The following is a 17,467-nucleotide window of genomic DNA, read 5'->3' as shown; positions in this document are numbered from 1 at the left end:
TACGCCATTTGCGGGTGCGACGCGCGACAACAAAAAATAAAATAAAATAAAATAAAAAGGAATGCAACACAGGGACTTCCCAGGAGGTCACCCATCCTAGTACTACTCCTGCCCAAGCACGCTTAACTGCGGAGTTCCGATGGGATCCGGTGCTTTAGTGCTGGTATGATCGCATCCGTTATAGAATGACTCAAACCTCTACTTAAACGCAAATAACGACTATTTTAATTTAAAAACCGATTTAATTTCATCAAAAATTATCTAACTAATTTAATTTAATTTAATTTAATTTACAAGTTAAAATTCCATAATTCGATAAAACTCCGAGACAACCGCCTCGTGCGCTCATATACAGAATTACGCCATTTGCGGGTGCGACGCGCGGCAACAAAAAATAAAATAAAATAAAATAAAAAGGAATGCAACACAGGGACTTCCCAGGAGGTCACCCATCCTAGTACTACTCCTGCCCAAGCACGCTTAACTGCGGAGTTCCGATGGGATCCGGTGCTTTAGTGCTGGTATGATCGCATCCGTTATAGAATGACTCAAACCTCTACTTAAACGCAAATAACGACTATTTTAATTTAAAAACCGATTTAATTTCATCAAAAATTATCTAACTAATTTAATTTAATTTAATTTAATTTACAAGTTAAAATTCCATAATTCGATAAAACTCCGAGACAACCGCCTCGTGCGCTCATATACAGTATTACGCCATTTGCGGGTGCGACGCGCGGCAACAAAAAATAAAATAAAATAAAATAAAAAGGAATGCAACACAGGGACTTCCCAGGAGGTCACCCATCCTAGTACTACTCCTGCCCAAGCACGCTTAACTACGGAGTTCCGATGGGATCCGGTGCTTTAGTGCTGGTATGATCGCATCCGTTATAGAATGACTCAAACCTCTACTTAAACGCAAATAACGACTATTTTAATTTAAAAACCGATTTAATTTCATCAAAAATTATCTAACTAATTTAATTTATTTTAATTTAATTTACAAGTTAAAATTCCATAATTCGATAAAACTCCGAGACAACCGCCTCGTGCGCTCATATACAGAATTACGCCATTTGCGGGTGCGACGCGCGGCAACAAAAAATAAAATAAAATAAAATAAAAAGGAATGCAACACAGGGACTTCCCAGGAGGTCACCCATCCTAGTACTACTCCTGCCCAAGCACGCTTAACTGCGGAGTTCCGATGGGATCCGGTGCTTTAGTGCTGGTATGATCGCATCCGTTATAGAATGACTCAAACCTCTACTTAAACGCAAATAACGACTATTTTAATTTAAAAACCGATTTAATTTCATCAAAAATTATCTAACTAATTTAATTTATTTTAATTTAATTTACAAGTTAAAATTCCATAATTCGATAAAACTCCGAGACAACCGCCTCGTGCGCTCATATACAAAATTACGCCATTTGCGGGTGCGACGCGCGGCAACAAAAAATAAAATAAAATAAAATAAAAAGGAATGCAACACACGGACTTCCCAGGAGGTCACCCATCCTAGTACTACTCCTGCCCAAGCACGCTTAACTGCGGAGTTCCGATGGGATCCGGTGCTTTAGTGCTGGTATGATCGCATCCGTTATAGAATGACTCAAACCTCTACTTAAACGCAAATAACGACTATTTTAATTTAAAAACCGATTTAATTTCATCAAAAATTATCTAACTAATTTAATTTAATTTAATTTAATTTACAAGTTAAAATTCCATAATTCGATAAAACTCCGAGACAACCGCCTCGTGCGCTCATATACAGAATTACGCCATTTGCGGGTGCGACGCGCGACAACAAAAAATAAAATAAAATAAAATAAAAAGGAATGCAACACAGGGACTTCCCAGGAGGTCACCCATCCTAGTACTACTCCTGCCCAAGCACGCTTAACTGCGGAGTTCTGATGGGATCCGGTGCTTTAGTGCTGGTATGATCGCATCCGTTATAGAATGACTCAAACCTCTACTTAAACGCAAATAACGACTATTTTAATTTAAAAACCGATTTAATTTCATCAAAAATTATCTAACTAATTTAATTTAATTTAATTTAATTTACAAGTTAAAATTCCATAATTCGATAAAACTCCGAGACAACCGCCTCGTGCGCTCATATACAGAATTACGCCATTTGCGGGTGCGACGCGCGGCAACAAAAAATAAAATAAAATAAAATAAAAAGGAATGCAACACAGGGACTTCCCAGGAGGTCACCCATCCTAGTACTACTCCTGCCCAAGCACGCTTAACTGCGGAGTTCCGATGGGATCCGGTGCTTTAGTGCTGGTATGATCGCATCCGTTATAGAATGACTCAAACCTCTACTTAAACGCAAATAACGACTATTTTAATTTAAAAACCGATTTAATTTCATCAAAAATTATCTAACTAATTTAATTTAATTTAATTTAATTTACAAGTTAAAATTCCATAATTCGATAAAACTCCGAGACAACCGCCTCGTGCGCTCATATACAGTATTACGCCATTTGCGGGTGCGACGCGCGGCAACAAAAAATAAAATAAAATAAAATAAAAAGGAATGCAACACAGGGACTTCCCAGGAGGTCACCCATCCTAGTACTACTCCTGCCCAAGCACGCTTAACTGCGGAGTTCCGATGGGATCCGGTGCTTTAGTGCTGGTATGATCGCATCCGTTATAGAATGACTCAAACCTCTACTTAAACGCAAATAACGACTATTTTAATTTAAAAACCGATTTAATTTCATCAAAAATTATCTAACTAATTTAATTTATTTTAATTTAATTTACAAGTTAAAATTCCATAATTCGATAAAACTCCGAGACAACCGCCTCGTGCGCTCATATACAGAATTACGCCATTTGCGGGTGCGACGCGCGGCAACAAAAAATAAAATAAAATAAAATAAAAAGGAATGCAACACAGGGACTTCCCAGGAGGTCACCCATCCTAGTACTACTCCTGCCCAAGCACGCTTAACTGCGGAGTTCCGATGGGATCCGGTGCTTTAGTGCTGGTATGATCGCATCCGTTATAGAATGACTCAAACCTCTACTTAAACGCAAATAACGACTATTTTAATTTAAAAACCGATTTAATTTCATCAAAAATTATCTAACTAATTTAATTTATTTTAATTTAATTTACAAGTTAAAATTCCATAATTCGATAAAACTCCGAGACAACCGCCTCGTGCGCTCATATACAAAATTACGCCATTTGCGGGTGCGACGCGCGGCAACAAAAAATAAAATAAAATAAAATAAAAAGGAATGCAACACACGGACTTCCCAGGAGGTCACCCATGCCCAAGCACGCTTAACTGCGGAGTTCCGATGGGATCCGGTGCTTTAGTGCTGGTATGATCGCATCCGTTATAGAATGACTCAAACCTCTACTTAAACGCAAATAACGACTATTTTAATTTAAAAACCGATTTAATTTCATCAAAAATTATCTAACTAATTTAATTTAATTTAATTTAATTTACAAGTTAAAATTCCATAATTCGATAAAACTCCGAGACAACCGCCTCGTGCGCTCATATACAGAATTACGCCATTTGCGGGTGCGACGCGCGGCAACAAAAAATAAAATAAAATAAAATAAAAAGGAATGCAACACAGGGACTTCCCAGGAGGTCACCCATCCTAGTACTACTCCTGCCCAAGCACGCTTAACTGCGGAGTTCCGATGGGATCCGGTGCTTTAGTGCTGGTATGATCGCATCCGTTATAGAATGACTCAAACCTCTACTTAAACGCAAATAACGACTATTTTAATTTAAAAACCGATTTAATTTCATCAAAAATTATCTAACTAATTTAATTTAATTTAATTTAACTTACAAGTTAAAATTCCATAATTCGATAAAACTCCGAGACAACCGCCTCGTGCGCTCATATACAGAATTACGCCATTTGCGGGTGCGACGCGCGGCAACAAAAAATAAAATAAAATAAAATAAAAAGGAATGCAACACAGGGACTTCCCAGGAGGTCACCCATCCTAGTACTACTCCTGCCCAAGCACGCTTAACTGCGGAGTTCCGATGGGATCCGGTGCTTTAGTGCTGGTATGATCGCATCCGTTATAGAAGGACTCAAACCTCTACTTAAACGCAAATAACGACTATTTTAATTTAAAAACCGATTTAATTTCATCAAAAATTATCTAACTAATTTAATTTAATTTAATTTAATTTACAAGTTAAAATTCCATAATTCGATAAAACTCCGAGACAACCGCCTCGTGCGCTCATATACAGAATTACGCCATTTGCGGGTGCGACGCGCGGCAACAAAAAATAAAATAAAATAAAATAAAAAGGAATGCAACACAGGGACTTCCCAGGAGGTCACCCATCCTAGTACTACTCCTGCCCAAGCACGCTTAACTGCGGAGTTCCGATGGGATCCGGTGCTTTAGTGCTGGTATGATCGCATCCGTTATAGAATGACTCAAACCTCTACTTAAACGCAAATAACGACTATTTTAATTTAAAAACCGATTTAATTTCATCAAAAATTATCTAACTAATTTAATTTAATTTAATTTAATTTACAAGTTAAAATTCCATAATTCGATAAAACTCCGAGACAACCGCCTCGTGCGCTCATATACAGAATTACGCCATTTGCGGGTGCGACGCGCGACAACAAAAAATAAAATAAAATAAAATAAAAAGGAATGCAACACAGGGACTTCCCAGGAGGTCACCCATCCTAGTACTACTCCTGCCCAAGCACGCTTAACTGCGGAGTTCCGATGGGATCCGGTGCTTTAGTGCTGGTATGATCGCATCCGTTATAGAATGACTCAAACCTCTACTTAAACGCAAATAACGACTATTTTAATTTAAAAACCGATTTAATTTCATCAAAAATTATCTAACTAATTTAATTTAATTTAATTTAATTTACAAGTTAAAATTCCATAATTCGATAAAACTCCGAGACAACCGCCTCGTGCGCTCATATACAGAATTACGCCATTTGCGGGTGCGACGCGCGGCAACAAAAAATAAAATAAAATAAAATAAAAAGGAATGCAACACACGGACTTCCCAGGAGGTCACCCATGCCCAAGCACGCTTAACTGCGGAGTTCCGATGGGATCCGGTGCTTTAGTGCTGGTATGATCGCATCCGTTATAGAATGACTCAAACCTCTACTTAAACGCAAATAACGACTATTTTAATTTAAAAACCGATTTAATTTCATCAAAAATTATCTAACTAATTTAATTTAATTTAATTTAATTTACAAGTTAAAATTCCATAATTCGATAAAACTCCGAGACAACCGCCTCGTGCGCTCATATACAGAATTACGCCATTTGCGGGTGCGACGCGCGGCAACAAAAAATAAAATAAAATAAAATAAAAAGGAATGCAACACAGGGACTTCCCAGGAGGTCACCCATCCTAGTACTACTCCTGCCCAAGCACGCTTAACTGCGGAGTTCCGATGGGATCCGGTGCTTTAGTGCTGGTATGATCGCATCCGTTATAGAATGACTCAAACCTCTACTTAAACGCAAATAACGACTATTTTAATTTAAAAACCGATTTAATTTCATCAAAAATTATCTAACTAATTTAATTTAATTTAATTTAATTTACAAGTTAAAATTCCATAATTCGATAAAACTCCGAGACAACCGCCTCGTGCGCTCATATACAGAATTACGCCATTTGCGGGTGCGACGCGCGGCAACAAAAAATAAAATAAAATAAAATAAAAAGGAATGCAACACAGGGACTTCCCAGGAGGTCACCCATCCTAGTACTACTCCTGCCCAAGCACGCTTAACTGCGGAGTTCCGATGGGATCCGGTGCTTTAGTGCTGGTATGATCGCATCCGTTATAGAATGACTCAAACCTCTACTTAAACGCAAATAACGACTATTTTAATTTAAAAACCGATTTAATTTCATCAAAAATTATCTAACTAATTTAATTTAATTTAATTTAACTTACAAGTTAAAATTCCATAATTCGATAAAACTCCGAGACAACCGCCTCGTGCGCTCATATACAGAATTACGCCATTTGCGGGTGCGACGCGCGGCAACAAAAAATAAAATAAAATAAAATAAAAAGGAATGCAACACAGGGACTTCCCAGGAGGTCACCCATCCTAGTACTACTCCTGCCCAAGCACGCTTAACTGCGGAGTTCCGATGGGATCCGGTGCTTTAGTGCTGGTATGATCGCATCCGTTATAGAAGGACTCAAACCTCTACTTAAACGCAAATAACGACTATTTTAATTTAAAAACCGATTTAATTTCATCAAAAATTATCTAACTAATTTAATTTAATTTAATTTAATTTACAAGTTAAAATTCCATAATTCGATAAAACTCCGAGACAACCGCCTCGTGCGCTCATATACAGAATTACGCCATTTGCGGGTGCGACGCGCGACAACAAAAAATAAAATAAAATAAAATAAAAAGGAATGCAACACAGGGACTTCCCAGGAGGTCACCCATCCTAGTACTACTCCTGCCCAAGCACGCTTAACTGCGGAGTTCCGATGGGATCCGGTGCTTTAGTGCTGGTATGATCGCATCCGTTATAGAATGACTCAAACCTCTACTTAAACGCAAATAACGACTATTTTAATTTAAAAACCGATTTAATTTCATCAAAAATTATCTAACTAATTTAATTTAGTTTAATTTAATTTACAAGTTAAAATTCCATAATTCGATAAAACTCTGAGACAACCGCCTCGTGCGCTCATATACAGAATTACGCCATTTGCGGGTGCGACGCGCGGCAACAAAAAATAAAATAAAATAAAATAAAAAGGAATGCAACACAGGGACTTCCCAGGAGGTCACCCATCCTAGTACTACTCCTGCCCAAGCACGCTTAACTGCGGAGTTCCGATGGGATCCGGTGCTTTAGTGCTGGTATGATCGCATCTGTTATAGAATGACTCAAACCTCTACTTAAACGCAAATAACGACTATTTTAATTTAAAAACCGATTTAATTTCATCAAAAATTATCTAACTAATTTAATTTAATTTAATTTAATTTACAAGTTAAAATTCCATAATTCGATAAAACTCCGAGACAACCGCCTCGTGCGCTCATATACAGAATTACGCCATTTGCGGGTGCGACGCGCGGCAACAAAAAATAAAATAAAATAAAATAAAAAGGAATGCAACACAGGGACTTCCCAGGAGGTCACCCATCCTAGTACTACTCCTGCCCAAGCACGCTTAACTGCGGAGTTCCGATGGGATCCGGTGCTTTAGTGCTGGTATGATCGCATCCGTTATAGAATGACTCAAACCTCTACTTAAACGCAAATAACGACTATTTTAATTTAAAAACCGATTTAATTTCATCAAAAATTATCTAACTAATTTAATTTAATTTAATTTAATTTACAAGTTAAAATTCCATAATTCGATAAAACTCCGAGACAACCGCCTCGTGCGCTCATATACAGAATTACGCCATTTGCGGGTGCGACGCGCGGCAACAAAAAATAAAATAAAATAAAATAAAAAGGAATGCAACACAGGGACTTCCCAGGAGGTCACCCATCCTAGTACTACTCCTGCCCAAGCACGCTTAACTGCGTAGTTCCGATGGGATCCGGTGCTTTAGTGCTGGTATGATCGCATCCGTTATAGAATGACTCAAACCTCTACTTAAACGCAAATAACGACTATTTTAATTTAAAAACCGATTTAATTTCATCAAAAATTATCTAACTAATTTAATTTAGTTTAATTTAATTTACAAGTTAAAATTCCATAATTCGATAAAACTCTGAGACAACCGCCTCGTGCGCTCATATACAGAATTACGCCATTTGCGGGTGCGACGCGCGGCAACAAAAAATAAAATAAAATAAAATAAAAAGGAATGCAACACAGGGACTTCCCAGGAGGTCACCCATCCTAGTACTACTCCTGCCCAAGCACGCTTAACTGCGGAGTTCCGATGGGATCCGGTGCTTTAGTGCTGGTATGATCGCATCCGTTATAGAATGACTCAAACCTCTACTTAAACGCAAATAACGACTATTTTAATTTAAAAACCGATTTAATTTCATCAAAAATTATCTAACTAATTTAATTTAATTTAATTTAACTTACAAGTTAAAATTCCATAATTCGATAAAACTCCGAGACAACCGCCTCGTGCGCTCATATACAGAATTACGCCATTTGCGGGTGCGACGCGCGGCAACAAAAAAAAAAATAAAATAAAATAAAAAGGAATGCAACACAGGGACTTCCCAGGAGGTCACCCATCCTAGTACTACTCCTGCCCAAGCACGTTTAACTGCGGAGTTCCGATGGGATCCGGTGCTTTAGTGCTGGTATGATCGCATCCGTTATAGAATGACTCAAACCTCTACTTAAACGCAAATAACGACTATTTTAATTTAAAAACCGATTTAATTTCATCAAAAATTATCTAACTAATTTAATTTAGTTTAATTTAATTTACAAGTTAAAATTCCATAATTCGATAAAACTCTGAGACAACCGCCTCGTGTGCTCATATACAGAATTACGCCATTTGCGGGTGCGACGCGCGGCAACAAAAAATAAAATAAAATAAAATAAAAAGGAATGCAACACAGGGACTTCCCAGGAGGTCACCCATCCTAGTACTACTCCTGCCCAAGCACGCTTAACTGCGGAGTTCCGATGGGATCCGGTGCTTTAGTGCTGGTATGATCGCATCCGTTATAGAATGACTCAAACCTCTACTTAAACGCAAATAACGACTATTTTAATTTAAAAACCGATTTAATTTCATCAAAAATTATCTAACTAATTTAATTTAATTTAATTTAACTTACAAGTTAAAATTCCATAATTCGATAAAACTCCGAGACAACCGCCTCGTGCGCTCATATACAGAATTACGCCATTTGCGGGTGCGACGCGCGGCAACAAAAAAAAAAATAAAATAAAATAAAAAGGAATGCAACACAGGGACTTCCCAGGAGGTCACCCATCCTAGTACTACTCCTGCCCAAGCACGTTTAACTGCGGAGTTCCGATGGGATCCGGTGCTTTAGTGCTGGTATGATCGCATCCGTTATAGAATGACTCAAACCTCTACTTAAACGCAAATAACGACTATTTTAATTTAAAAACCGATTTAATTTCATCAAAAATTATCTAACTAATTTAATTTAATTTAATTTAATTTACAAGTTAAAATTCCATAATTCGATAAAACTCCGAGACAACCGCCTCGTGCGCTCATATACAGAATTACGCCATTTGCGGGTGCGACGCGCGACAACAAAAAATAAAATAAAATAAAATAAAAAGGAATGCAACACAGGGACTTCCCAGGAGGTCACCCATCCTAGTACTACTCCTGCCCAAGCACGCTTAACTGCGGAGTTCCGATGGGATCCGGTGCTTTAGTGCTGGCATGATCGCATCCGTTATAGAATGACTCAAACCTCTACTTAAACGCAAATAACGACTATTTTAATTTAAAAACCGATTTAATTTCATCAAAAATTATCTAACTAATTTAATTTAATTTAATTTAATTTACAAGTTAAAATTCCATAATTCGATAAAACTCCGAGACAACCGCCTCGTGCGCTCATATACAGAATTACGCCATTTGCGGGTGCGACGGGCGGCAACAAAAAATAAAATAAAATAAAATAAAAAGGAATGCAACACAGGGACTTCCCAGGAGGTCACCCATCCTAGTACTACTCCTGCCCAAGCACGCTTAACTGCGGAGTTCCGATGGGATCCGGTGCTTTAGTGCTGGTATGATCGCATCCGTTATAGAATGACTCAAACCTCTACTTAAACGCAAATAACGACTATTTTAATTTAAAAACCGATTTAATTTCATCAAAAATTATCTAACTAATTTAATTTAATTTAATTTAACTTACAAGTTAAAATTCCATAATTCGATAAAACTCCGAGACAACCGCCTCGTGCGCTCATATACAGAATTACGCCATTTGCGGGTGCGACGCGCGGCAACAAAAAATAAAATAAAATAAAATAAAAAGGAATGCAACACAGGGACTTCCCAGGAGGTCACCCATCCTAGTACTACTCCTGCCCAAGCACGCTTAACTGCGGAGTTCCGATGGGATCCGGTGCTTTAGTGCTGGTATGATCGCATCCGTTATAGAAGGACTCAAACCTCTACTTAAACGCAAATAACGACTATTTTAATTTAAAAACCGATTTAATTTCATCAAAAATTATCTAACTAATTTAATTTAATTTAATTTAATTTACAAGTTAAAATTCCATAATTCGATAAAACTCCGAGACAACCGCCTCGTGCGCTCATATACAGAATTACGCCATTTGCGGGTGCGACGCGCGACAACAAAAAATAAAATAAAATAAAATAAAAAGGAATGCAACACAGGGACTTCCCAGGAGGTCCCCCATCCTAGTACTACTCCTGCCCAAGCACGCTTAACTGCGGAGTTCCGATGGGATCCGGTGCTTTAGTGCTGGTATGATCGCATCCGTTATAGAATGACTCAAACCTCTACTTAAACGCAAATAACGACTATTTTAATTTAAAAACCGATTTAATTTCATCAAAAATTATCTAACTAATTTAATTTAGTTTAATTTAATTTACAAGTTAAAATTCCATAATTCGATAAAACTCTGAGACAACCGCCTCGTGCGCTCATATACAGAATTACGCCATTTGCGGGTGCGACGCGCGGCAACAAAAAATAAAATAAAATAAAATAAAAAGGAATGCAACACAGGGACTTCCCAGGAGGTCACCCATCCTAGTACTACTCCTGCCCAAGCACGCTTAACTGCGGAGTTCCGATGGGATCCGGTGCTTTAGTGCTGGTATGATCGCATCTGTTATAGAATGACTCAAACCTCTACTTAAACGCAAATAACGACTATTTTAATTTAAAAACCGATTTAATTTCATCAAAAATTATCTAACTAATTTAATTTAATTTAATTTAATTTACAAGTTAAAATTCCATAATTCGATAAAACTCCGAGACAACCGCCTCGTGCGCTCATATACAGAATTACGCCATTTGCGGGTGCGACGCGCGGCAACAAAAAATAAAATAAAATAAAATAAAAAGGAATGCAACACAGGGACTTCCCAGGAGGTCACCCATCCTAGTACTACTCCTGCCCAAGCACGCTTAACTGCGGAGTTCCGATGGGATCCGGTGCTTTAGTGCTGGTATGATCGCATCCGTTATAGAATGACTCAAACCTCTACTTAAACGCAAATAACGACTATTTTAATTTAAAAACCGATTTAATTTCATCAAAAATTATCTAACTAATTTAATTTAATTTAATTTAATTTACAAGTTAAAATTCCATAATTCGATAAAACTCCGAGACAACCGCCTCGTGCGCCATTTGCGGGTGCGACGCGCGGCAACAAAAAATAAAATAAAATAAAATAAAAAGGAATGCAACACAGGGACTTCCCAGGAGGTCACCCATCCTAGTACTACTCCTGCCCAAGCACGCTTAACTGCGGAGTTCCGATGGGATCCGGTGCTTTAGTGCTGGTATGATCGCATCCGTTATAGAATGACTCAAACCTCTACTTAAACGCAAATAACGACTATTTTAATTTAAAAACCGATTTAATTTCATCAAAAATTATCTAACTAATTTAATTTAATTTAATTTAATTTACAAGTTAAAATTCCATAATTCGATAAAACTCCGAGACAACCGCCTCGTGCGCTCATATACAGAATTACGCCATTTGCGGGTGCGACGCGCGGCAACAAAAAATAAAATAAAATAAAATAAAAAGGAATGCAACACAGGGACTTCCCAGGAGGTCACCCATCCTAGTACTACTCCTGCCCAAGCACGCTTAACTGCGTAGTTCCGATGGGATCCGGTGCTTTAGTGCTGGTATGATCGCATCCGTTATAGAATGACTCAAACCTCTACTTAAACGCAAATAACGACTATTTTAATTTAAAAACCGATTTAATTTCATCAAAAATTATCTAACTAATTTAATTTAGTTTAATTTAATTTACAAGTTAAAATTCCATAATTCGATAAAACTCTGAGACAACCGCCTCGTGCGCTCATATACAGAATTACGCCATTTGCGGGTGCGACGCGCGGCAACAAAAAATAAAATAAAATAAAATAAAAAGGAATGCAACACAGGGACTTCCCAGGAGGTCACCCATCCTAGTACTACTCCTGCCCAAGCACGCTTAACTGCGTAGTTCCGATGGGATCCGGTGCTTTAGTGCTGGTATGATCGCATCCGTTATAGAATGACTCAAACCTCTACTTAAACGCAAATAACGACTATTTTAATTTAAAAACCGATTTAATTTCATCAAAAATTATCTAACTAATTTAATTTAGTTTAATTTAATTTACAAGTTAAAATTCCATAATTCGATAAAACTCTGAGACAACCGCCTCGTGCGCTCATATACAGAATTACGCCATTTGCGGGTGCGACGCGCGGCAACAAAAAATAAAATAAAATAAAATAAAAAGGAATGCAACACAGGGACTTCCCAGGAGGTCACCCATCCTAGTACTACTCCTGCCCAAGCACGCTTAACTGCGGAGTTCCGATGGGATCCGGTGCTTTAGTGCTGGTATGATCGCATCCGTTATAGAATGACTCAAACCTCTACTTAAACGCAAATAACGACTATTTTAATTTAAAAACCGATTTAATTTCATCAAAAATTATCTAACTAATTTAATTTAATTTAATTTAACTTACAAGTTAAAATTCCATAATTCGATAAAACTCCGAGACAACCGCCTCGTGCGCTCATATACAGAATTACGCCATTTGCGGGTGCGACGCGCGGCAACAAAAAAAAAAATAAAATAAAATAAAAAGGAATGCAACACAGGGACTTCCCAGGAGGTCACCCATCCTAGTACTACTCCTGCCCAAGCACGTTTAACTGCGGAGTTCCGATGGGATCCGGTGCTTTAGTGCTGGTATGATCGCATCCGTTATAGAATGACTCAAACCTCTACTTAAACGCAAATAACGACTATTTTAATTTAAAAACCGATTTAATTTCATCAAAAATTATCTAACTAATTTAATTTAATTTAATTTAATTTACAAGTTAAAATTCCATAATTCGATAAAACTCCGAGACAACCGCCTTGTGCGCTCATATACAGAATTACGCCATTTGCGGGTGCGACGCGCGACAACAAAAAATAAAATAAAATAAAATAAAAAGGAATGCAACACAGGGACTTCCCAGGAGGTCACCCATCCTAGTACTACTCCTGCCCAAGCACGCTTAACTGCGGAGTTCCGATGGGATCCGGTGCTTTAGTGCTGGTATGATCGCATCCGTTATAGAATGACTCAAACCTCTACTTAAACGCAAATAACGACTATTTTAATTTAAAAACCGATTTAATTTCATCAAAAATTATCTAACTAATTTAATTTAATTTAATTTAATTTACAAGTTAAAATTCCATAATTCGATAAAACTCCGAGACAACCGCCTCGTGCGCTCATATACAGAATTACGCCATTTGCGGGTGCGACGCGCGGCAACAAAAAATAAAATAAAATAAAATAAAAAGGAATGCAACACAGGGACTTCCCAGGAGGTCACCCATCCTAGTACTACTCCTGCCCAAGCACGCTTAACTGCGGAGTTCCGATGGGATCCGGTGCTTTAGTGCTGGTATGATCGCATCCGTTATAGAATGACTCAAACCTCTACTTAAACGCAAATAACGACTATTTTAATTTAAAAACCGATTTAATTTCATCAAAAATTATCTAACTAATTTAATTTATTTTAATTTAATTTACAAGTTAAAATTCCATAATTCGATAAAACTCCGAGACAACCGCCTCGTGCGCTCATATACAGAATTACGCCATTTGCGGGTGCGACGCGCGGCAACAAAAAATAAAATAAAATAAAATAAAAAGGAATGCAACACAGGGACTTCCCAGGAGGTCACCCATCCTAGTACTACTCCTGCCCAAGCACGCTTAACTGCGGAGTTCCGATGGGATCCGGTGCTTTAGTGCTGGTATGATCGCATCCGTTATAGAATGACTCAAACCTCTACTTAAACGCAAATAACGACTATTTTAATTTAAAAACCGATTTAATTTCATCAAAAATTATCTAACTAATTTAATTTATTTTAATTTAATTTACAAGTTAAAATTCCATAATTCGATAAAACTCCGAGACAACCGCCTCGTGCGCTCATATACAGAATTACGCCATTTGCGGGTGCGACGCGCGACAACAAAAAATAAAATAAAATAAAATAAAAAGGAATGCAACACAGGGACTTCCCAGGAGGTCACCCATCCTAGTACTACTCCTGCCCAAGCACGCTTAACTGCGGAGTTCCGATGGGATCCGGTGCTTTAGTGCTGGTATGATCGCATCCGTTATGGAATGACTCAAACCTCTACTTAAACGCAAATAACGACTATTTTAATTTAAAAACCGATTTAATTTCATCAAAAATTATCTAACTAATTTAATTTAGTTTAATTTAATTTACAAGTTAAAATTCCATAATTCGATAAAACTCTGAGACAACCGCCTCGTGCGCTCATATACAGAATTACGCCATTTGCGGGTGCGACGCGCGGCAACAAAAAATAAAATAAAATAAAATAAAAAGGAATGCAACACAGGGACTTCCCAGGAGGTCACCCATCCTAGTACTACTCCTGCCCAAGCACGCTTAACTGCGGAGTTCCGATGGGATCCGGTGCTTTAGTGCTGGTTTGATCGCATCTGTTATAGAATGACTCAAACCTCTACTTAAACGCAAATAACGACTATTTTAATTTAAAAACCGATTTAATTTCATCAAAAATTATCTAACTAATTTAATTTAATTTAATTTAATTTACAAGTTAAAATTCCATAATTCGATAAAACTCCGAGACAACCGCCTCGTGCGCTCATATACAGAATTACGCCATTTGCGGGTGCGACGCGCGGCAACAAAAAATAAAATAAAATAAAATAAAAAGGAATGCAACACAGGGACTTCCCAGGAGGTCACCCATCCTAGTACTACTCCTGCCCAAGCACGCTTAACTGCGGAGTTCCGATGGGATCCGGTGCTTTAGTGCTGGTATGATCGCATCCGTTATAGAATGACTCAAACCTCTACTTAAACGCAAATAACGACTATTTTAATTTAAAAACCGATTTAATTTCATCAAAAATTATCTAACTAATTTAATTTAATTTAATTTAATTTACAAGTTAAAATTCCATAATTCGATAAAACTCCGAGACAACCGCCTCGTGCGCCATTTGCGGGTGCGACGCGCGGCAACAAAAAATAAAATAAAATAAAATAAAAAGGAATGCAACACAGGGACTTCCCAGGAGGTCACCCATCCTAGTACTACTCCTGCCCAAGCACGCTTAACTGCGGAGTTCCGATGGGATCCGGTGCTTTAGTGCTGGTATGATCGCATCCGTTATAGAATGACTCAAACCTCTACTTAAACGCAAATAACGACTATTTTAATTTAAAAACCGATTTAATTTCATCAAAAATTATCTAACTAATTTAATTTAATTTAATTTAATTTACAAGTTAAAATTCCATAATTCGATAAAACTCCGAGACAACCGCCTCGTGCGCTCATATACAGAATTACGCCATTTGCGGGTGCGACGCGCGGCAACAAAAAATAAAATAAAATAAAATAAAAAGGAATGCAACACAGGGACTTCCCAGGAGGTCACCCATCCTAGTACTACTCCTGCCCAAGCACGCTTAACTGCGTAGTTCCGATGGGATCCGGTGCTTTAGTGCTGGTATGATCGCATCCGTTATAGAATGACTCAAACCTCTACTTAAACGCAAATAACGACTATTTTAATTTAAAAACCGATTTAATTTCATCAAAAATTATCTAACTAATTTAATTTAGTTTAATTTAATTTACAAGTTAAAATTCCATAATTCGATAAAACTCTGAGACAACCGCCTCGTGCGCTCATATACAGAATTACGCCATTTGCGGGTGCGACGCGCGGCAACAAAAAATAAAATAAAATAAAATAAAAAGGAATGCAACACAGGGACTTCCCAGGAGGTCACCCATCCTAGTACTACTCCTGCCCAAGCACGCTTAACTGCGGAGTTCCGATGGGATCCGGTGCTTTAGTGCTGGTATGATCGCATCCGTTATAGAATGACTCAAACCTCTACTTAAACGCAAATAACGACTATTTTAATTTAAAAACCGATTTAATTTCATCAAAAATTATCTAACTAATTTAATTTAATTTAATTTAATTTACAAGTTAAAATTCCATAATTCGATAAAACTCCGAGACAACCGCCTCGTGCGCCATTTGCGGGTGCGACGCGCGGCAACAAAAAATAAAATAAAATAAAATAAAAAGGAATGCAACACAGGGACTTCCCAGGAGGTCACCCATCCTAGTACTACTCCTGCCCAAGCACGCTTAACTGCGGAGTTCCGATGGGATCCGGTGCTTTAGTGCTGGTATGATCGCATCCGTTATAGAATGACTCAAACCTCTACTTAAACGCAAATAACGACTATTTTAATTTAAAAACCGATTTAATTTCATCAAAAATTATCTAACTAATTTAATTTAATTTAATTTAATTTACAAGTTAAAATTCCATAATTCGATAAAACTCCGAGACAACCGCCTCGTGCGCTCATATACAGAATTACGCCATTTGCGGGTGCGACGCGCGGCAACAAAAAATAAAATAAAATAAAATAAAAAGGAATGCAACACAGGGACTTCCCAGGAGGTCACCCATCCTAGTACTACTCCTGCCCAAGCACGCTTAACTGCGGAGTTCCGATGGGATCCGGTGCTTTAGTGCTGGTATGATCGCATCCGTTATGGAATGACTCAAACCTCTACTTAAACGCAAATAACGACTATTTTAATTTAAAAACCGATTTAATTTCATCAAAAATTATCTAACTAATTTAATTTAGTTTAATTTAATTTACAAGTTAAAATTCCATAATTCGATAAAACTCTGAGACAACCGCCTCGTGCGCTCATATACAGAATTACGCCATTTGCGGGTGCGACGCGCGGCAACAAAAAATAAAATAAAATAAAATAAAAAGGAATGCAACACAGGGACTTCCCAGGAGGTCACCCATCCTAGTACTACTCCTGCCCAAGCACGCTTAACTGCGGAGTTCCGATGGGATCCGGTGCTTTAGTGCTGGTTTGATCGCATCTGTTATAGAATGACTCAAACCTCTACTTAAACGCAAATAACGACTATTTTAATTTAAAAACCGATTTAATTTCATCAAAAATTATCTAACTAATTTAATTTAATTTAATTTAATTTACAAGTTAAAATTCCATAATTCGATAAAACTCCGAGACAACCGCCTCGTGCGCTCATATACAGAATTACGCCATT

At 37.6% G+C, this 17,467-nt stretch overlaps 47 non-coding genes and 2 pseudogenes across 47 annotated transcripts; all 49 read right to left on the bottom strand.

Annotated features, from left to right (window-relative positions):
- Positions 1 to 58: 58 nt before the first annotated feature.
- LOC144571064 (5S ribosomal RNA) lies at positions 59 to 177 on the bottom strand. Its single transcript, XR_013517280.1, has one exon. It is a non-coding gene; the product is annotated as a 5S ribosomal RNA (ribosomal RNA).
- Positions 178 to 416: 239 nt separating this feature from the next.
- Positions 417 to 535, bottom strand: LOC144571063 (5S ribosomal RNA). Its single transcript, XR_013517279.1, has one exon. It is a non-coding gene; the product is annotated as a 5S ribosomal RNA (ribosomal RNA).
- Positions 536 to 774: 239 nt separating this feature from the next.
- On the bottom strand, positions 775 to 893 carry LOC144570404 (5S ribosomal RNA). The gene has a single exon (XR_013516671.1). It is a non-coding gene; the product is annotated as a 5S ribosomal RNA (ribosomal RNA).
- A 239-nt stretch (positions 894 to 1,132) lies between these two features.
- Positions 1,133 to 1,251, bottom strand: LOC144571061 (5S ribosomal RNA). Its single transcript, XR_013517278.1, has one exon. It is a non-coding gene; the product is annotated as a 5S ribosomal RNA (ribosomal RNA).
- Positions 1,252 to 1,490: 239 nt separating this feature from the next.
- On the bottom strand, positions 1,491 to 1,609 carry LOC144570403 (5S ribosomal RNA). Its single transcript, XR_013516670.1, has one exon. It is a non-coding gene; the product is annotated as a 5S ribosomal RNA (ribosomal RNA).
- A 239-nt stretch (positions 1,610 to 1,848) lies between these two features.
- On the bottom strand, positions 1,849 to 1,967 carry LOC144570835 (5S ribosomal RNA). The gene has a single exon (XR_013517058.1). It is a non-coding gene; the product is annotated as a 5S ribosomal RNA (ribosomal RNA).
- Positions 1,968 to 2,206: 239 nt separating this feature from the next.
- Positions 2,207 to 2,325, bottom strand: LOC144571060 (5S ribosomal RNA). Its single transcript, XR_013517277.1, has one exon. It is a non-coding gene; the product is annotated as a 5S ribosomal RNA (ribosomal RNA).
- A 239-nt stretch (positions 2,326 to 2,564) lies between these two features.
- Positions 2,565 to 2,683, bottom strand: LOC144571059 (5S ribosomal RNA). Its single transcript, XR_013517276.1, has one exon. It is a non-coding gene; the product is annotated as a 5S ribosomal RNA (ribosomal RNA).
- A 239-nt stretch (positions 2,684 to 2,922) lies between these two features.
- Positions 2,923 to 3,041, bottom strand: LOC144571058 (5S ribosomal RNA). Its single transcript, XR_013517275.1, has one exon. It is a non-coding gene; the product is annotated as a 5S ribosomal RNA (ribosomal RNA).
- A 239-nt stretch (positions 3,042 to 3,280) lies between these two features.
- On the bottom strand, positions 3,281 to 3,384 carry LOC144570788 (5S ribosomal RNA; annotated as a pseudogene).
- A 239-nt stretch (positions 3,385 to 3,623) lies between these two features.
- On the bottom strand, positions 3,624 to 3,742 carry LOC144571057 (5S ribosomal RNA). The gene has a single exon (XR_013517274.1). It is a non-coding gene; the product is annotated as a 5S ribosomal RNA (ribosomal RNA).
- Positions 3,743 to 3,981: 239 nt separating this feature from the next.
- On the bottom strand, positions 3,982 to 4,100 carry LOC144571056 (5S ribosomal RNA). Its single transcript, XR_013517273.1, has one exon. It is a non-coding gene; the product is annotated as a 5S ribosomal RNA (ribosomal RNA).
- A 239-nt stretch (positions 4,101 to 4,339) lies between these two features.
- On the bottom strand, positions 4,340 to 4,458 carry LOC144571054 (5S ribosomal RNA). Its single transcript, XR_013517270.1, has one exon. It is a non-coding gene; the product is annotated as a 5S ribosomal RNA (ribosomal RNA).
- Positions 4,459 to 4,697: 239 nt separating this feature from the next.
- Positions 4,698 to 4,816, bottom strand: LOC144571053 (5S ribosomal RNA). The gene has a single exon (XR_013517269.1). It is a non-coding gene; the product is annotated as a 5S ribosomal RNA (ribosomal RNA).
- Positions 4,817 to 5,055: 239 nt separating this feature from the next.
- Positions 5,056 to 5,159, bottom strand: LOC144570787 (5S ribosomal RNA; annotated as a pseudogene).
- A 239-nt stretch (positions 5,160 to 5,398) lies between these two features.
- LOC144571052 (5S ribosomal RNA) lies at positions 5,399 to 5,517 on the bottom strand. Its single transcript, XR_013517268.1, has one exon. It is a non-coding gene; the product is annotated as a 5S ribosomal RNA (ribosomal RNA).
- Positions 5,518 to 5,756: 239 nt separating this feature from the next.
- LOC144571050 (5S ribosomal RNA) lies at positions 5,757 to 5,875 on the bottom strand. Its single transcript, XR_013517267.1, has one exon. It is a non-coding gene; the product is annotated as a 5S ribosomal RNA (ribosomal RNA).
- A 239-nt stretch (positions 5,876 to 6,114) lies between these two features.
- Positions 6,115 to 6,233, bottom strand: LOC144571049 (5S ribosomal RNA). The gene has a single exon (XR_013517266.1). It is a non-coding gene; the product is annotated as a 5S ribosomal RNA (ribosomal RNA).
- A 239-nt stretch (positions 6,234 to 6,472) lies between these two features.
- On the bottom strand, positions 6,473 to 6,591 carry LOC144571048 (5S ribosomal RNA). The gene has a single exon (XR_013517265.1). It is a non-coding gene; the product is annotated as a 5S ribosomal RNA (ribosomal RNA).
- Positions 6,592 to 6,830: 239 nt separating this feature from the next.
- Positions 6,831 to 6,949, bottom strand: LOC144570497 (5S ribosomal RNA). Its single transcript, XR_013516761.1, has one exon. It is a non-coding gene; the product is annotated as a 5S ribosomal RNA (ribosomal RNA).
- Positions 6,950 to 7,188: 239 nt separating this feature from the next.
- LOC144571047 (5S ribosomal RNA) lies at positions 7,189 to 7,307 on the bottom strand. Its single transcript, XR_013517264.1, has one exon. It is a non-coding gene; the product is annotated as a 5S ribosomal RNA (ribosomal RNA).
- A 239-nt stretch (positions 7,308 to 7,546) lies between these two features.
- LOC144570716 (5S ribosomal RNA) lies at positions 7,547 to 7,665 on the bottom strand. The gene has a single exon (XR_013516971.1). It is a non-coding gene; the product is annotated as a 5S ribosomal RNA (ribosomal RNA).
- A 239-nt stretch (positions 7,666 to 7,904) lies between these two features.
- LOC144571046 (5S ribosomal RNA) lies at positions 7,905 to 8,023 on the bottom strand. The gene has a single exon (XR_013517263.1). It is a non-coding gene; the product is annotated as a 5S ribosomal RNA (ribosomal RNA).
- Positions 8,024 to 8,262: 239 nt separating this feature from the next.
- On the bottom strand, positions 8,263 to 8,381 carry LOC144570436 (5S ribosomal RNA). Its single transcript, XR_013516701.1, has one exon. It is a non-coding gene; the product is annotated as a 5S ribosomal RNA (ribosomal RNA).
- A 239-nt stretch (positions 8,382 to 8,620) lies between these two features.
- On the bottom strand, positions 8,621 to 8,739 carry LOC144571045 (5S ribosomal RNA). Its single transcript, XR_013517262.1, has one exon. It is a non-coding gene; the product is annotated as a 5S ribosomal RNA (ribosomal RNA).
- A 239-nt stretch (positions 8,740 to 8,978) lies between these two features.
- Positions 8,979 to 9,097, bottom strand: LOC144570435 (5S ribosomal RNA). The gene has a single exon (XR_013516700.1). It is a non-coding gene; the product is annotated as a 5S ribosomal RNA (ribosomal RNA).
- Positions 9,098 to 9,336: 239 nt separating this feature from the next.
- On the bottom strand, positions 9,337 to 9,455 carry LOC144570475 (5S ribosomal RNA). Its single transcript, XR_013516739.1, has one exon. It is a non-coding gene; the product is annotated as a 5S ribosomal RNA (ribosomal RNA).
- Positions 9,456 to 9,694: 239 nt separating this feature from the next.
- LOC144571044 (5S ribosomal RNA) lies at positions 9,695 to 9,813 on the bottom strand. Its single transcript, XR_013517260.1, has one exon. It is a non-coding gene; the product is annotated as a 5S ribosomal RNA (ribosomal RNA).
- A 239-nt stretch (positions 9,814 to 10,052) lies between these two features.
- Positions 10,053 to 10,171, bottom strand: LOC144571042 (5S ribosomal RNA). Its single transcript, XR_013517258.1, has one exon. It is a non-coding gene; the product is annotated as a 5S ribosomal RNA (ribosomal RNA).
- A 239-nt stretch (positions 10,172 to 10,410) lies between these two features.
- Positions 10,411 to 10,529, bottom strand: LOC144570419 (5S ribosomal RNA). Its single transcript, XR_013516685.1, has one exon. It is a non-coding gene; the product is annotated as a 5S ribosomal RNA (ribosomal RNA).
- Positions 10,530 to 10,768: 239 nt separating this feature from the next.
- LOC144570496 (5S ribosomal RNA) lies at positions 10,769 to 10,887 on the bottom strand. The gene has a single exon (XR_013516760.1). It is a non-coding gene; the product is annotated as a 5S ribosomal RNA (ribosomal RNA).
- A 239-nt stretch (positions 10,888 to 11,126) lies between these two features.
- Positions 11,127 to 11,245, bottom strand: LOC144571041 (5S ribosomal RNA). Its single transcript, XR_013517257.1, has one exon. It is a non-coding gene; the product is annotated as a 5S ribosomal RNA (ribosomal RNA).
- A 221-nt stretch (positions 11,246 to 11,466) lies between these two features.
- Positions 11,467 to 11,585, bottom strand: LOC144571039 (5S ribosomal RNA). Its single transcript, XR_013517256.1, has one exon. It is a non-coding gene; the product is annotated as a 5S ribosomal RNA (ribosomal RNA).
- A 239-nt stretch (positions 11,586 to 11,824) lies between these two features.
- On the bottom strand, positions 11,825 to 11,943 carry LOC144570715 (5S ribosomal RNA). The gene has a single exon (XR_013516970.1). It is a non-coding gene; the product is annotated as a 5S ribosomal RNA (ribosomal RNA).
- A 239-nt stretch (positions 11,944 to 12,182) lies between these two features.
- Positions 12,183 to 12,301, bottom strand: LOC144570713 (5S ribosomal RNA). Its single transcript, XR_013516968.1, has one exon. It is a non-coding gene; the product is annotated as a 5S ribosomal RNA (ribosomal RNA).
- Positions 12,302 to 12,540: 239 nt separating this feature from the next.
- Positions 12,541 to 12,659, bottom strand: LOC144571038 (5S ribosomal RNA). The gene has a single exon (XR_013517255.1). It is a non-coding gene; the product is annotated as a 5S ribosomal RNA (ribosomal RNA).
- A 239-nt stretch (positions 12,660 to 12,898) lies between these two features.
- LOC144570434 (5S ribosomal RNA) lies at positions 12,899 to 13,017 on the bottom strand. The gene has a single exon (XR_013516699.1). It is a non-coding gene; the product is annotated as a 5S ribosomal RNA (ribosomal RNA).
- A 239-nt stretch (positions 13,018 to 13,256) lies between these two features.
- LOC144571037 (5S ribosomal RNA) lies at positions 13,257 to 13,375 on the bottom strand. Its single transcript, XR_013517254.1, has one exon. It is a non-coding gene; the product is annotated as a 5S ribosomal RNA (ribosomal RNA).
- Positions 13,376 to 13,614: 239 nt separating this feature from the next.
- LOC144571036 (5S ribosomal RNA) lies at positions 13,615 to 13,733 on the bottom strand. The gene has a single exon (XR_013517253.1). It is a non-coding gene; the product is annotated as a 5S ribosomal RNA (ribosomal RNA).
- A 239-nt stretch (positions 13,734 to 13,972) lies between these two features.
- Positions 13,973 to 14,091, bottom strand: LOC144571035 (5S ribosomal RNA). Its single transcript, XR_013517252.1, has one exon. It is a non-coding gene; the product is annotated as a 5S ribosomal RNA (ribosomal RNA).
- A 239-nt stretch (positions 14,092 to 14,330) lies between these two features.
- Positions 14,331 to 14,449, bottom strand: LOC144571034 (5S ribosomal RNA). Its single transcript, XR_013517251.1, has one exon. It is a non-coding gene; the product is annotated as a 5S ribosomal RNA (ribosomal RNA).
- A 239-nt stretch (positions 14,450 to 14,688) lies between these two features.
- On the bottom strand, positions 14,689 to 14,807 carry LOC144570687 (5S ribosomal RNA). The gene has a single exon (XR_013516944.1). It is a non-coding gene; the product is annotated as a 5S ribosomal RNA (ribosomal RNA).
- Positions 14,808 to 15,046: 239 nt separating this feature from the next.
- On the bottom strand, positions 15,047 to 15,165 carry LOC144571033 (5S ribosomal RNA). The gene has a single exon (XR_013517250.1). It is a non-coding gene; the product is annotated as a 5S ribosomal RNA (ribosomal RNA).
- A 221-nt stretch (positions 15,166 to 15,386) lies between these two features.
- Positions 15,387 to 15,505, bottom strand: LOC144571032 (5S ribosomal RNA). Its single transcript, XR_013517249.1, has one exon. It is a non-coding gene; the product is annotated as a 5S ribosomal RNA (ribosomal RNA).
- A 239-nt stretch (positions 15,506 to 15,744) lies between these two features.
- Positions 15,745 to 15,863, bottom strand: LOC144570712 (5S ribosomal RNA). The gene has a single exon (XR_013516967.1). It is a non-coding gene; the product is annotated as a 5S ribosomal RNA (ribosomal RNA).
- A 239-nt stretch (positions 15,864 to 16,102) lies between these two features.
- On the bottom strand, positions 16,103 to 16,221 carry LOC144571030 (5S ribosomal RNA). The gene has a single exon (XR_013517247.1). It is a non-coding gene; the product is annotated as a 5S ribosomal RNA (ribosomal RNA).
- A 221-nt stretch (positions 16,222 to 16,442) lies between these two features.
- LOC144571029 (5S ribosomal RNA) lies at positions 16,443 to 16,561 on the bottom strand. The gene has a single exon (XR_013517246.1). It is a non-coding gene; the product is annotated as a 5S ribosomal RNA (ribosomal RNA).
- Positions 16,562 to 16,800: 239 nt separating this feature from the next.
- LOC144571028 (5S ribosomal RNA) lies at positions 16,801 to 16,919 on the bottom strand. The gene has a single exon (XR_013517244.1). It is a non-coding gene; the product is annotated as a 5S ribosomal RNA (ribosomal RNA).
- A 239-nt stretch (positions 16,920 to 17,158) lies between these two features.
- Positions 17,159 to 17,277, bottom strand: LOC144570686 (5S ribosomal RNA). The gene has a single exon (XR_013516943.1). It is a non-coding gene; the product is annotated as a 5S ribosomal RNA (ribosomal RNA).
- Positions 17,278 to 17,467: the final 190 nt, after the last annotated feature.

The sequence above is a fragment of the Carex rostrata genome, chromosome 18, assembly GCF_964058835.1.
Source record: "Carex rostrata chromosome 18, lpCarRost1.2, whole genome shotgun sequence".
NCBI classification, from domain to species: domain Eukaryota; kingdom Viridiplantae; phylum Streptophyta; class Magnoliopsida; order Poales; family Cyperaceae; genus Carex; species Carex rostrata.
Note: the sequence above shows the minus strand (reverse complement) of the source record. Positions and strands in the feature narration are given on the sequence as shown.